At 39.3% G+C, this 14,172-nt stretch overlaps 1 protein-coding gene and 1 pseudogene across 3 annotated transcripts in view; one reads left to right on the forward strand and one right to left on the reverse strand.

Moving 5' to 3' along the window:
• The window catches only part of ENOX1 (ecto-NOX disulfide-thiol exchanger 1), a 383,452-nt gene that overhangs the window by 73,246 nt on the left and 296,034 nt on the right, over positions 1-14,172 (forward strand). The window lies entirely within an intron of this gene.
• Positions 8,182-8,633, reverse strand: LOC106972025 (prefoldin subunit 4-like; annotated as a pseudogene).

The raw sequence follows: 14,172 nt of genomic DNA on the forward strand, positions 1-14,172 counted from the left end.
CCAGATTTACGAAATAAACTGGTCCATGAGTTTTTACTATTATAAATATGTTCTTAACCTCATAAAAAAAAAAAAGGCTGATTAAATGATACTTCTAATTCATTTAGGATCATGCCATGCAGATTTCCACTGATTCATCTGAGAGGCAGTAGGGATGAAGAGGAAAAAAAAACAAACAAAACAAAACTAAGGTGGCTGGGATTCAACCTGATTGAGCATTGCTCAATCTTATTTACTCACTGGGAGCAAATCTTTTACTAGGCCCTTTAGGATTTACAGTTTTCTTTGCTTTCAAGAATTGTATATTCTGGAGTTAAATAAATTAAGATATGTCCATTAAAAAGAGGGGTACCTGGGTGGCTCAGTCTGTTAAACACCTGACTCTTGATCTCAGCTCAGGTCATGATCTCACGGTTCATGGGTTTGAGCCCCGCGTTGGGCTCCATACTGACAGTGCAGAGCCTGCTTGGGATTCTCTCCCTCTCCCTCTCTCTCTCTCTCTCTGCCCCTACTCCACTTGTGCTCTCTCTCAAAATAAACAAACTTAAAAAAAAAAAGACCAATATACTTTTGATAAAAATCCTGCTATAAAACAGCATTTCCTGAACATTTTGGTCTCAAGACTTCTTAAAACTTAGTGAGGATTCCAAAAAGCTTTTATTCATGTGGTTTATATCTATCAGTATTTACTATGTTAGAAACTATGTAGAAATTTTTAATATGTTTATGTACTGATCCATTTAAAAACAACAAATACATTATGTATTAACATAAATAACACACTTTTTGGAAAATGTATTTCTTAAAAAAATATTAGTAAAAAGGTGAGTGTTCTTTTATATTTTTGCAAATCTCTTTAGTATCTTACTTCACTGGGTTAGGAGAAGACATATGGATTCTTATACCTGCTTTGCTATTCAGTGTGTTCTGATATGTTTCAATTGAAGAATAAAAAGACTCCAGCTCCACAAATAGATATGTCACTGTAAAGAGAGGAGTATTTTAATAGCCTTTTTGGATAATTATGGATTTGATTCTTTGCAGTGCACCAAAACTCAAAACCTACCTGGATTCTTTTTAAGGCTACAACAGTTTTACCCACCATTGGTTTTTTTAAAAATTTTTTAAAATGTTTATTTCTTTTTGAGAGAGAGAGAGAGCGTTGAGTGGGAGGGGGCAGAGAGAGAGAGAGAGAGAGAGACTCAGAATCTGAAGCAGGCTTCAGGCTCTGAGCTGTCAGCACAGAGCCTGACGCGGGGCTTGAACCCACAAACTGTGAGATCATGACCTGACCTGAAGTCGGACACTTAACTGACTGAGCCACCCAGATGCCCCAACCCACCATTGCTTTTGATTCACCAGTGCAAATGTCAACATGGTGAAAAAGGCAAGTAACATTTTAATATTATTATGAAAATAGATTTGACTTCCCAGACCCAAAGAAAGGATCTCAGGGACACATAAAAGTCTGAAGTCTCTACTTTAAGAATTGCTGTTAAGGAAGACCATTTTTAATTGCTGAAAAAAGTCCACAGTGTATTGTTCAGTAATAAAGGGACAGAAATGTCCCATGTTTTAAATAAAAATACAGTCAATAGGAAAACCTGAAAGTGTATATCAAACTGTTAAACAATGGTCATATCTCAGGATAGAAGAATTATGGGTAATTCATTTTCTTCTTTTTGTTTATTTCATAGAATCTCCTACAGAAAGTATTTTGTAAGGGAACAAAGTTATTCTTTCAGTGTTTAACATCTTGAAGTCAAATGTTTTGAAGATTTAAGCAAAATACAAAACCTCCTATGGTCCCATTACTCTAATAATACTATTTTTTAAAGCATTTTATTGTGGTGTAAGAACACGTAACATAGATCTACCCCCTCAAATTTTTAAGTGCACAATACAGCATTTTTGACTACGACCACAATATTGTACAACAGATCTCTAGAGCTTATTTGTTTTTATTTTATGTTCGTCTTAGCTTTTATTTATTTGCATTTACATTTTGAATAGCGTTTTTCACAGAGTGGTAGAAAATTCACTTTCCCTCTTACTCCTGTATGTGGACAAGAAACTTTCATCATAATTATCTATAAAATATTAGCATTCTAATTACTGGTACAAATTTTGGCTCCTATGGAGATGAACTGGCTAATCTCAATGGTATCCAATGATATTAGTTAATGTAATTTCTTCCTAAAAGGAAGTAACAGTGCTTTGCCATTAACTTTAAAGAAATGTAGTTTAAAGAAATGTAGTCATTACATTACGACTCTAATAATTTCAGATCCTAAATTATGCTAATTTGATTTTAATCATTTAGCAAGCTTCTGTTTATTCCTAAAGGTTTAAAAATAGCCAAATATACTTTAATGTAGGCAGTTTTGTTTAATGTGATCGTCGCTGTAACTGTACTCTTAACTTTCAGTCATTCTCAATGTGGTTTATTCCACATACAATTCAGGGCTAATATGGAAAGATAACGGTTTTCAGATTCTGGCGTTGCATTATGTCTACACAGGACGGATTTCTGCTGGTTGGCATTCAGCTACAACCATTTGCTAAGCCATATAATTTTCATTTCTTAGCATCACTTGTATGACGAGCTCTAGACGAGGGCACTTTAACACAGGTAGACTCTGCAGGGTCACTCCCAGGTGGCTTCCTATCAGAAGTGATAAGTAAGAAATAATTGAATGGCAGCACCTTTCCTTTGTTCAGCTTTAGTTCTTTTGGAGAAATTTTACTCTTTCTGTCTATCACAGAGTAAATCCCCCAGACATCTTGTCTACTCTGATTACGTACTTTAGTTCTTAACAATATCTATGTCAAGCTTGTTACCTCCATTGAAACAGATGATTTATGAAAGCTGATGGGTATTGTTTGAGATACTGTGAACACAGGATACTTTGTTTAGTTATTTCCTGCCTGCTCCAAGGTAGCCTTTGCTCACATGCCACTTGAAATATTAGATAAATATTAAAACATAACACGCACACAGGAGAGTCACCCTAGCTTTAATAATTGATTCAGAGGGATCCTGAGTCAGAGGCATTGTTGGCATCTAAACTCAGAGTGTTCCAGGTTGGACAACTTCGTGCGGCAGCCACATTAATGGTTAGGTTGGGGGCACCAGGATGGCTCAGTTGGTTAAGCGTCTGACTCTTGATTGCATCTCAGCTCATGATCTCATGGTTCCTGAGATCGAGCCCCGCATAATAGTGCGGAAACTGCTTGGGATTTTTCTCTCTCCCTCTCTCTCTGCTCCCCTCTCCATTCACACACGTGTGTGCATGCTCTCTCTCTCTCTCCCCAAATAAATAAATGAACTTTAAAAAAAAAAGATATTTTCTCTAAGTTAAAGATAGACTTTGTGTTTTGAGATTAAATGGCTTGGCAGACTTCTAGCACAATGAAAGAAAAATAACATATAGCTAGGTGCATCTTGATGAAATTTCAGAACTCCTAGGATAAGGAAAAAATTTCTGTTTGAAAAAAAAAACAAATGACCTGAAAGAGAATTATGTTAGCAGACTCATACCAATTTTGGAATTTCATATTAAAATAACAATGAAGAAAGTTTTATCCAAGAGAATGGTAATGTCATTGTTGGTGAATATGGGAAATAGATATTCTCATGTATGTACTTTAAGTGAAATTATAGTAATTTAGTGCAGTCCTTTTGGAAGATAGTTTAGCAGCATATATTACTGTTTAAAATACACATTCCATTTGATCCAGCAGTTCTAGGTTATCTATAGGAAGACAATAGGCCTTTGTATAGGATGGGCTTGTACTAGGGTGTACACTGTGCAAGAGGTAGGACTGGACAGAGACGGGGCAATGAATGTGACCTCATCATTATGTCATCATCTTCTGTACCACTTGCATGACTGGAATAATTTTGTTAAGTGCCCAAGAATTAAGGAGAGTGGCTCCCGAAATGTGTCAGAGGCTACATCAAAAAAAAAAAAAAAAAAAAAAAGAGATTAAGCCTGATCTGTTTTGCTAGGAAAGAAATTCATATCATCAGCAGAGTAAAGGTTGAGTTGAATCTTCCTTCTCCAAATTCAGGTGAATCAAAACACTCCACTTTGAGCTGAAATCAAGCTTAGAAAGTTTCAACCCCAAAGGAAGCCCTTTTGGAAAATTATGACAGAATGAAAATTGGATTATAATGGAAGTCTATCAACTCTATAATTTTATGGTTTTCCAAACAGTGTATCATCTCACTTTGCATTGTGTTTACCTAATTGGATGTTTGAAATATGGAAAACAATATTTAGAAGAAAGCAGAGACATAGACTTTATGAGATTCAAATAGAATAAACAGAAAAGATAAATTCAGGTGTCTTTATATTTTAATCATACAAATAATAATCCTGGTGTAGAAAGTTAGCTGGCTCTCTTATTGCTTTCTATCACTCAGATTCTTTATCACATACGTAATGTCAGTTTTTTTCTTCTTGCAAAAGGCATCAGGCTACATTCAGTAACAGAAGATGAAACAAAAAATATGTTATTCCTAGATTTCTTCTCAGCTGGGCTGAAATTACCTATGTAATAAGGTCTACTTGCATAAAAGGATTTAGAGATGGGAGTCCCAAAATCAAAATAAAAAATACCAAGCAACTTCTCCTTTCCTTAAGTAGCATACAGTAGAATTTTAGAGGGGGAAAAAGTCCATAACTGGGGGCTTATGGGGAGAAATATGGAATTGAGTGTCAATAGTTTCATGGTCATGAAGTGACAAGAGTTGCCTCTGGCATTGTGACATCATGACTGTGAAGCACACAGCAGGAAGTCTGGCACATAATACCCAACAAATCCTGGCTAATAGGATTTAAATTATTAATTAATTTCAGCAACTTCTATTGAATGTCTGTATGTGTCCATCCAGCACTGTGTGTAGCACTCAGGTGTGGGTCTTTGGGAGGGGAAGGGAGCCAAGGTTGAGGGAGGCTGTCTTGCTGTGCCATTTTCCAAGGGCAAATAACTATTCCACACAAAGAAGTAAAGTAAGCTGTGCTATGACTGGACGATTTGGCCGTAAGACTTTGAACTGGTACCCACGGACCGTGGTATCTTTAATCTGGTGTAAACAGGGAGGTGGAAAGAAATTGTATATTAATATAAATTTCTTTCAGCCTATAAAAGAACGTTAAATCCAAAATGTTCTGCTAACCACACTGCTTTTCTTCTTTTTCTTGGCCTTCTAGTTCAAAGAACATTAAAATCTTATGTTTCCTCAATATTTTAGAAAACTATGCCTTTCTATTATTACAGAGCATGAAAAGCTCATTTAAAAACTTTTGTGCTTTTTAAAATTTTTCATCCTCGTTTTTTAAAGACAGAATAAAGAATGAAAATAATGGGTAAGAAACAAAGGCTTTCAAGTGCAAGATGTAGAGGTTTTAATTAAAGGATGATGAAAAAGTGACTAGTCCTCCAAATCTTTAATAAAGCTAGTTAATTCTCCACTAATGCTGTAGGAATTATGCTCTAGTGAGCTGGGACATTTTATTCATAATCAGGCAACATTATGTGCTTTTAATTACCAGTTGTACTTTCATTTGTTGGCCACTATTGAACGAAAAGTGATACCAAATAGTATCCTGCATCGTTTTGTAATCATCCTCAGAAAGCCTACATAGACAGCCTTGTTTGCTAAGAATTGCACGGGTCAAACCGAGGCACCATCTCTCTTCTCTAGGAGTAGACCCTCCAAAATAAATTATGGACAGCTTAAGAGGACACCAACCAACTCAAGGAATTAAAAATATACAGTATTTAGCAACCCCCTGAATGAGAGAAAGTAATTTATAAATCATACATCTATCATAAAGGATTAATACCCAGAATATACAAAGAACTCCTACAGCTCAACAGCAACAGTAAGGAACAAACAACACAAAACTTCAAAAATGGGCGAAGGACTTGAATAGACCTTTCTCCGGAAAAGACATACAAATGGCCAACAGGTATGTGAAAGATGCTCAATATCACTATTCATGAGAGAAATGCAAATCAAAACCAAATGAACGACATCCTCACACCCCTTAGGATGACTACTATCCAAAAAAACAGAAAATGACAAGTATTGGTGAGGATGGGGAGGAATTGGAACACTTGTTCACTGCTGGTAGGAATACAAAATGATGCAGCTGCTATGGAAAACAGCATGGCAGATGCTCAAAAAAAGTAAAAATAGAATTACCATATGATCCAGCAATTCTACTTCTGGGTATGTGTCCAAAAGAATTTACAGCAGGGTCTCAAAGAGATATTTGTACACTCATTTTCACAGCAGCATTATTCAAAATAGCCAAAAGGCAGAAGCAACCCAGTTGTCCAGTTGATGGGCAAATGGGTAAACAAAACGTGCTATACACATACAAATGCGGTATCATTCAGCCTTAAAAAGGAAGGAAGTTCTGACACCCAGCGACATGCTACAACGCGGATGAACCTCGAGGACATTATGCTAAGTGAAGTAAGCCAGTCACAAAGAAGACAAATACTGTAGGATTCCACCTGTATGAGATACCTAGATAGTCGACTTCACAGAAACAGAAGGTACAATAGTGGTTTCCAGGGACTAGAGGTGGGAGAAATGGGGAGCTGTTCTCTAATAGGTACAAAGTTTTAGTTTTGCAAAATGAGAAGAGTTCTGGAGATAGAGGATGGTGATGGTTGTACAACAATGTGAATGCCCCTGAACTATACACTCGAAAATGGTTAAGACAGTAAATTTCATGTGTATTTTATCGCAATTAAGTTTTTTGAATATGTCAATGTACGTTGACATTAAGTGTAAAGGGGTAGTTGATGAAATGAGGGCTTTAAGAACAAAATCAAATTGTTCCCTTTCTTTCCTTCCTAGTATTGATCAGACGCCTTCTAAGAGTCTGTATTATTCTTAACACTGGGGATACTGGGTTAAAAACACAGTTACAGTTCAGAACTCGTGTGGCTGAATATCTCAGGAGAACAGAACCAGATAGTAAACATATCAACGAAAGTGTATATAATTGAATTTCAGGTGGTAATATTATGAAAAAAAAATAAATCAGGGTAAAGATAGAGCAATGGAAGCACCATTTTTTAAATTTTTTAAAATGTTTTATTTATGTTTGAGAGAGAGAGAGCACGCACGCACACACAAGTAGGGTAGGGGCAGAGAGGGGGCAGAGGATCGGAAGTGGGATCTATGCTGACAGCAGCAAGGCCGATGCGGGGCTCGAGCTCACAAACCGTGAGATCATGCATGACCTAAGCTGAAGTTGGACGCTCAACCTACTGAACCACCCAGGCGCCCCTGGAATGACTGTTTTAAATAAGGTGGTTAGGTAAGACCTCTATGAAGAGATGACATTCAAACAGAAACCTGAATGAAAAGAATGATTGTATCCATTCAGATATGTGTGTGTCAGGGGTGGGGGGGGGGGAGTATTCCAGGTAGAGGACCCAGCATGGACAAACTGGAATGTGCTTGATGTGCCTGAACAGCAAGCAATCCAGGAAGCTGGAGCGGAGTGAGCTGAGCACGGGGGAAGAAAAGTGGCCATTCTTTCATGGTTGTGACAGGACTCAGGCTGAATAAGACGTGAGGAGAGCAAATGTGTCAGGAACGATTCCAAAGATTTGACCTCAACACCTAGGTGAACGGTGGAATCTTCTGTCCACCAAGATGGGGGCACTGAGTGAAATACATGTCAAGGGTGGGGAACAAGAGGTTGGAGCCTGATTGTTCAGCAAGAGCCCTAGACAAATGTGCTCGTCAATGAAAGCAGCCAGAGAATGTGAGCAGTTTGGCAGGTGATGAGTTTGAAGTATCCCTGTGAGGACTGTAGGGATAGGAACAGAAACCTGATCACAGTTGGATTTGTGACAAGACAAGGAGTTAGAAAGAAGGCTTGCAGTTAACTAAAGGGGTCTGAAGGTCGGGACAGCCTTTTTTTGTTGTTGCTTAACCAATTTTAATAACATGACATAAAGCCCCTACACTTGATAGAATAGTTATGCAAAATACATAGATGAATACTGTCTTCTGTTAAAAACATAAAATAAATAAGCAAGACATGTGAAAATAGGCAAGTTTCCATTCAATAAATGAAAAATTTAAAAAAAAGAAAATTTTGCTTTCCATGTCATTTGAAGAAGGGAAATTGTCGTTTTAAACGATATTCAAGTTTATTAAACACATTTTAAAAAAGTATTATAAAATGTTTAACTGTCATCAGCTTCGAGGTTGATGTTGCTCCCGAATTTTGCGTATAACTGAACTTTCAAATCTGCTAACGCCCCCTGAATTGATTCCACTCTGGCTTCTAGGGGATCAATTTCTTCTTGCAAATTTTTCCTTGCTTCTTCTAACATTTCCTGTGTTTCTTCTTGAGAATGGCTAATGAAAACATCCCAATTTGATAGGGTATCATTAAGCAATCATCATCCGCAAGCATGATGTCCTTACAAGCATCTCCTAAGTTTTGGAGTTGTTTCTTTTTTACTTCTATTTCCTCTTTCAGCTCTGTGATTCTACTTGCATTCCGTGCCAATTTGTTTATCTTTTGTTGATCTTCAAAAGTAACATTGACAACTTCTGCAGCCGTCTTCTTCATGGTGGCCGCCATCTTGGCTTTTTGTTTTTGTTTTTGTCTGAAAATCTCATTTTTACTTAAAGCATAAAAATCGAGACATAACATATACATTTATACATGAAGAAAGAAAACACCAGAAAGTTTACAAAACTATCTGAGTGTCTCAGATAGTTTCTAGAGATTTATACTGTGGCTGTGGCCATGGAGGATGGAAAGTAAGAGACAGATTCCATAGGTCCTATGAAGAAAGAAAGGAGATGGTTTACTTGGTTAGAACCTCTGCCTTAAGGACAGTAATGGATTTTTTTTCTAAGTTAAGGGTAGTATTTTCTGATTGTGCTGATGATAGTCACACCAGGGGCATTGGTTGATGACTGGTGCTTGATGGTTAGATTTACCTTCTCTGGAGCCAGAATGATGCCTCAAAGATCAGATCATTCTGTTATCATCTACTGTGGGGGACCTCAGAGGCTACTGGTATCTGAGAGGGGATGCTGAAGGGACAGGGTGCCTGGTCACGTCTATCAGGGCAACTCTGTATTTATCTAAAGATGATGCTTCATTGAAAGATATTGCTTGAGGAGCGCCTGGGTGGCTCAGTCGGTTGAGCAACTGACTTCGGCTCAGGTCACGATCTCACGGTTTGTGAGTTCGAGCCCCGTGTCAGGCTCTGTGCTGACAGCTCAGGGCCTGGAGCCTGCTTTGGATTCTGTGTCTCCCTCTCTCTCTGCCCCTCCCCTACTCATGCTCTGTCTCTGTCTCAGAAATATATAAACATTAATTTTTTTTTAAAAAAGATATTGCTTGAAAATAGTTTAGCTTCTAAAAGGGGGTTAAAAAGTCACCAGTCTTGTTCACAACCCCTGTTCATAGGATGAGAATACAGACTGTGAATAAATGAGTGATTTGGCTTCTTCAGATACTCTCTTCATTCTTGTCGTTCTTGCTCTTGTTTTTTTCCTGTTCTCATTTCCACTTTTACAGCTGCTGCAGATTCTCAAAGGAATTCTATCCTTGTAATATTACCTCCAGACTCTGCAGTGATTAGGGCAGATATTATCAACCGTCATTTGAAAAATAAGAACCTGGGTTTCCTTAGAATTAGACCCCATTCCCGAGAACTGCACCCAGGGTGGGGCCAAGGAACTTGGGCTTGTAATATGTACCTCAGATGGCTCTGTTGCAGGGAGTCCTGAGGCCACATTATGAGAATAACCAAACTCAATTCTTTGGTGGAGGAATAAACCTAGCAGTGGGTGGGTGAGGAGTTACTGAACTTTGCGGATAGAAGACAGAGATCAAAAGGACTCACCTGAGGATGCCCCATAACTATGATGTGTTTAAGACCCAAATTCTATGTTCTTTCCATAAAACAATTGCTTCCCAAATTCAGGTCCACAGAACAGTGACTTTCCGTACCGGCTTTTTTCTGTGATCCTTAAGAAATGAGGACAATGTGGGGTAGTGTTGTGCTTTATCAAGAATCTCCATTTGGGGCGCCTGGGTGGCTCAGTCAGTTAAGCATCCGACTTCAGGTCAGATCATGATCTCACAGTTCCTGGGTTCGAGCCCTGTGTTGGGCTCTGTGCTGACAACTCGGGACCTGGAACCTGCCTTGGATTCTGTGTCTCCCTCTCTCCTTGCCCCTCCCCCGCTTGTACTCTGTCCCTCTCTCTCTCTCAAAAATAAATAATAGACATTAAAAAAAAGAATCTCCATTTATTTTGAGATTCTGTCCTTCCAAAAGTCTTTTGCATTAAAATATCTCTTCTTAAAAATGTTTTCAATGTGTACATAAAATATCCCTTCTCTTATGACATGATGGTAATTGTATATAGTTTTTTGGTTTTTTTTTTTTTTTACTGGCATGAAATCCACAAATCTGGATACCTATGCGCTAAAGTCCAGTGTGCCTACCTGAACAGAAAGCATGAGACCAACAGTGGAACAGTGCCCTTCAAGCCCCCATGCCCCGTCCAGGGCGCCGGCAGGATCTGCAGGACGCGAATTGAAAACCACTAATGTGGTGGAAAGTATAGCAGATACGGGGTTGCAAGACCTACATTCTAATCTTACACTTCATCATTAATTAGCCATGTGACTTGAGCAGATCACTTCATTTATCTGGGCCTATATCGTCATCAAAGATTCTACGTGCTTAAGGGTAAACTTCTCTATTTTGAAATAAGAGAATTACGAAAAAGGACTAGGGGTTATTTGCCTTCCTTACGAGTAATTCATCAACTCTACCATATTTGTGTGAAGCGACTAATACGCTTTTTTTTTATTAAGCCTAGTACACAAAAAACTCATTACGCTAACACTAACTAGCTCACCCAGAGTGAGATTTCATTCGAAACAATTGCTATTCCCTAGTAATCTAGATCTCTGCGGTTTAGTGGTGAAAATACTGAATTATCTGAATCTAGTTAGTGCAAGGCTCAATTTCCCTATTTCTAAATAGTTTTCCCTCATACGTCACACTGAGAGGTATATGTCAATGAGCAGCAATCTCTAGACCCATCTTGACATCCACGGTTGTGCTCAAATACTCTGCTCTCCAGATCGTCAGATACTTAGGATTTGATGCCGCTGATGATTCCATACAGTCAGTCTCTGTGCTCTCTCTCATAAATACTTCAGTGCCACGTCAGCTTTCAAACTTACGTTATCATTTGGGGGCAGCCCTCTTTGCGTTTGTAGCATTTATTTTTTTTCTCATATTCAACAAGCATGGTGTGACTTTCACTGTCAGCCCAACAGTGGCTAAGGCCTTGAGGACACAGTCCCAGACTCAGGGAGCTCCTAGCCTAGTAGAGGAGTTAGGCTTACAAAGGAACCCTTACCATGCAGTATAAATGCGGTAGTGGAAAGTGTATGTTTTCAGCCTTTATAGTCAAACTCCTGTTCACGTTTGCTCCAAACAATGGCTGTTTAGGGCAAAGTACCTTCTGGTGTGGGCTGGACCTACAGGTCACAGGTGTCCTTGGCCCCCCCTTGGTAACCTGCAGAGTCTGCTTAGGGCTTCCCTGTTCATTCGTCCTTCCTTTTTAGGGGGCCAGGGCATGAGAGTGCCTTCTAGGGCTCAGGAACAAAGCCCTCCTCCGGCACCAAAGAATTTAATTTGTGTTCAAGCTGTATAGGACTAAGAGAAACTTTCCAGCCTCCCTCGTGGGGGTGAGGAGAATTGCAGATGTCCTGGGGACGAGAAGTTGGGCACAGTCGCCCCCACCCCCCAAGTGGGATTTGGAGCACTGGCCCCAGGTCAGTTGTTAAGCAAACTGAGATGAGCCTCTGGCGGCAGTCTCTGGACGATCAGACTGCTTCTCTACAAAGCTGGTACAGTCCTCCACACTGTGCCTCATCTCGTCGGGTTAGGAGGCAAATATGCCTCCTAAGGGTGGATATCACGTTGTTCTAAAATCGATGGCAAATGTCTCATTTTTCAATTGCTCATGTCGGTAAAACATTAGAGTTTATCAGCTTGTGTCTTTCGGAATGTACCTATAAAACATGGAATTTCGTTGTTCTCTTAGAGAAAAAAAGCCTGTTTCCAGACAGTGTACCTGTACTAGTCAGTGTGCTTCCTGCAAAAGGTCGAGACAAAAGTCAGCTCCAAAGGAAAGAGTGGACCAGAGCATGCTATTCTGGGGTTCGTTTCGAAAATAGTGACATGTTCTCATGTTTCCCTTTGCTAAGGAAAAATGTCTCTGGCAAAGTGTATATGCATGGCCAAATTCCTAGAAGTTTATACACAAGAGTTTCCTTCCCTCCTATCCTCCTCTCTCTCTCCTTTCTTCCCTCCTTCCCATTCAGTGAGCTATTGTTTCTATAGCTGGATATCAATGAGGGGCGAAAGAGTGAAGGAGTGGGTTCTTCTGAAGGAGACCCACCTTCTCTCCACGTTGCCAGCCTGGGTAATTCCAGACAGCCAAATCATCTGAGTAGTTATGTTTTTCCACAGTGAGACACTTGACATCAAATTCTGTTTTTAGAAGCAGCATCGGATAGGTATAATTTAAAGCCTTATGGCGAATCTCTACATCCCTCTTTTGCTTCCTCTCTAACACCATCCACCAAGCATTGGCTTCCGTTCTCGTGAACAAGGACATGAGAGTTTTTGGACTCACGGTGGGGTGTGAGTCCTAATTCCAGCACATACTAGCTCTGTGTCCTTGGGCAATCTAGCCTCACTTCCTTCATCTGTTAAAAGGAGGGTAGTCAAACCTATCACAGGGTTGTAGAAAATAAATAAGGTAACCAGTAAGCTGGTTTTCCCTCCCTTTCCCTTCCCTGGTAGGATTGTAAGTGAGAGAAAGGGAGTGACTGCATTCTTTCTAAGGTGTGGCTAATAGGTTCAGCCTTTATGTTTTAACTCTCTGAATTTATATCACGTGTTATTTTTTTTTGTTTTTTTGTTTTTTTGTTTTAAGTAGGGAAGATCTGTTGAATTTAGAAATGATGCAAAAACCCCCTGCAGATAGATAATAAAGGGGAGAAAATGTAGGTTTCCGAATTGGAGAAAGTCGTTTAATTTTGACTCAAGTTCAGATATTGTGATGGTATCTTATAACGTGTCTATGAAAAGAAATATGGTAGTTTAGAATTCTTATGCTAGATCTTTAAAACTAAATCTCTAGGGGCACCTGGGTGGCTCAGTCAGTTGAGCATCCGACTTCGGCTCAGGTCGTGATCTCGCGGTTTGTGGGTTTGAGCCCCACGTCAGGCTCCGTGCTGACAGCTCAGAGCCTGCTTTCGATTCTGTGTCTCCCTCTCTGCCCCTCCCCAACTTGTGCTCTGTCTCACTCTGTCTCTCAAAAATAAATAAAATGTTAAGAAAAGAATTTTAAAAAAACAAAAAAAAACTAAATCTCTAAAGAATGGGTATATGCAGTTACACACAGTTGGAGATGATCTTTGGGAAAGCATGAAACTCTGCCATGTTATATGTGTTATGTGTTATATATATGTTATAGCTGTGCCCTTCACCTTTACATGTGGTCCATTGTCATTGTTCACCTTCTAAGGTGTTTGCTAAAGCAGTTGGCCACTTGGGGCTCCTCTGGGGTGATTCTCACAACTCTGCTTTTGCCAGGTCAGATTTTCCCTTTATTATCCAATACAAAAATGCCACACTGAAGAGTTTTCACAGCTTAAAATATTTATTAGCTGTCTTAGCTTAATAAATTGTTGGATGTTCGTTCGTTTGTTTGTTTGTTTGTTTGTTTTGTTTTGATCCTGATGTGTGAAGAGGAAGAGAGTTCCTGAAAGGATTGCCTTTAAAGAGTGACAGTTGGTGCCCTGGGTAAACCTGCTGTTTTGATTACTTGGTTCCTGACACAGAGCCTGCTTCGTCCCTGCCTTTCCTTTGAACCTGACCCTGGCCTCTTCCTGCCCACAGAGCATCCTGCTTGCTGTTATTTCTTTGACCTAAAAAGCCCCATGAAAGCCAAGATGATGTCTTACAATTTTAGGCCCCACCCAGCTAGTTTCTTACACATAGGAGATAAGTCAGTATTTGTTAGAAATTATTTTAGTCTGCGTAAGCTGCTGTAGCACAAATACCATAACA

Source organism: Acinonyx jubatus, chromosome A1, assembly GCF_027475565.1.
Source record: "Acinonyx jubatus isolate Ajub_Pintada_27869175 chromosome A1, VMU_Ajub_asm_v1.0, whole genome shotgun sequence".
Taxonomy (NCBI): Eukaryota; Metazoa; Chordata; class Mammalia; order Carnivora; family Felidae; genus Acinonyx; species Acinonyx jubatus.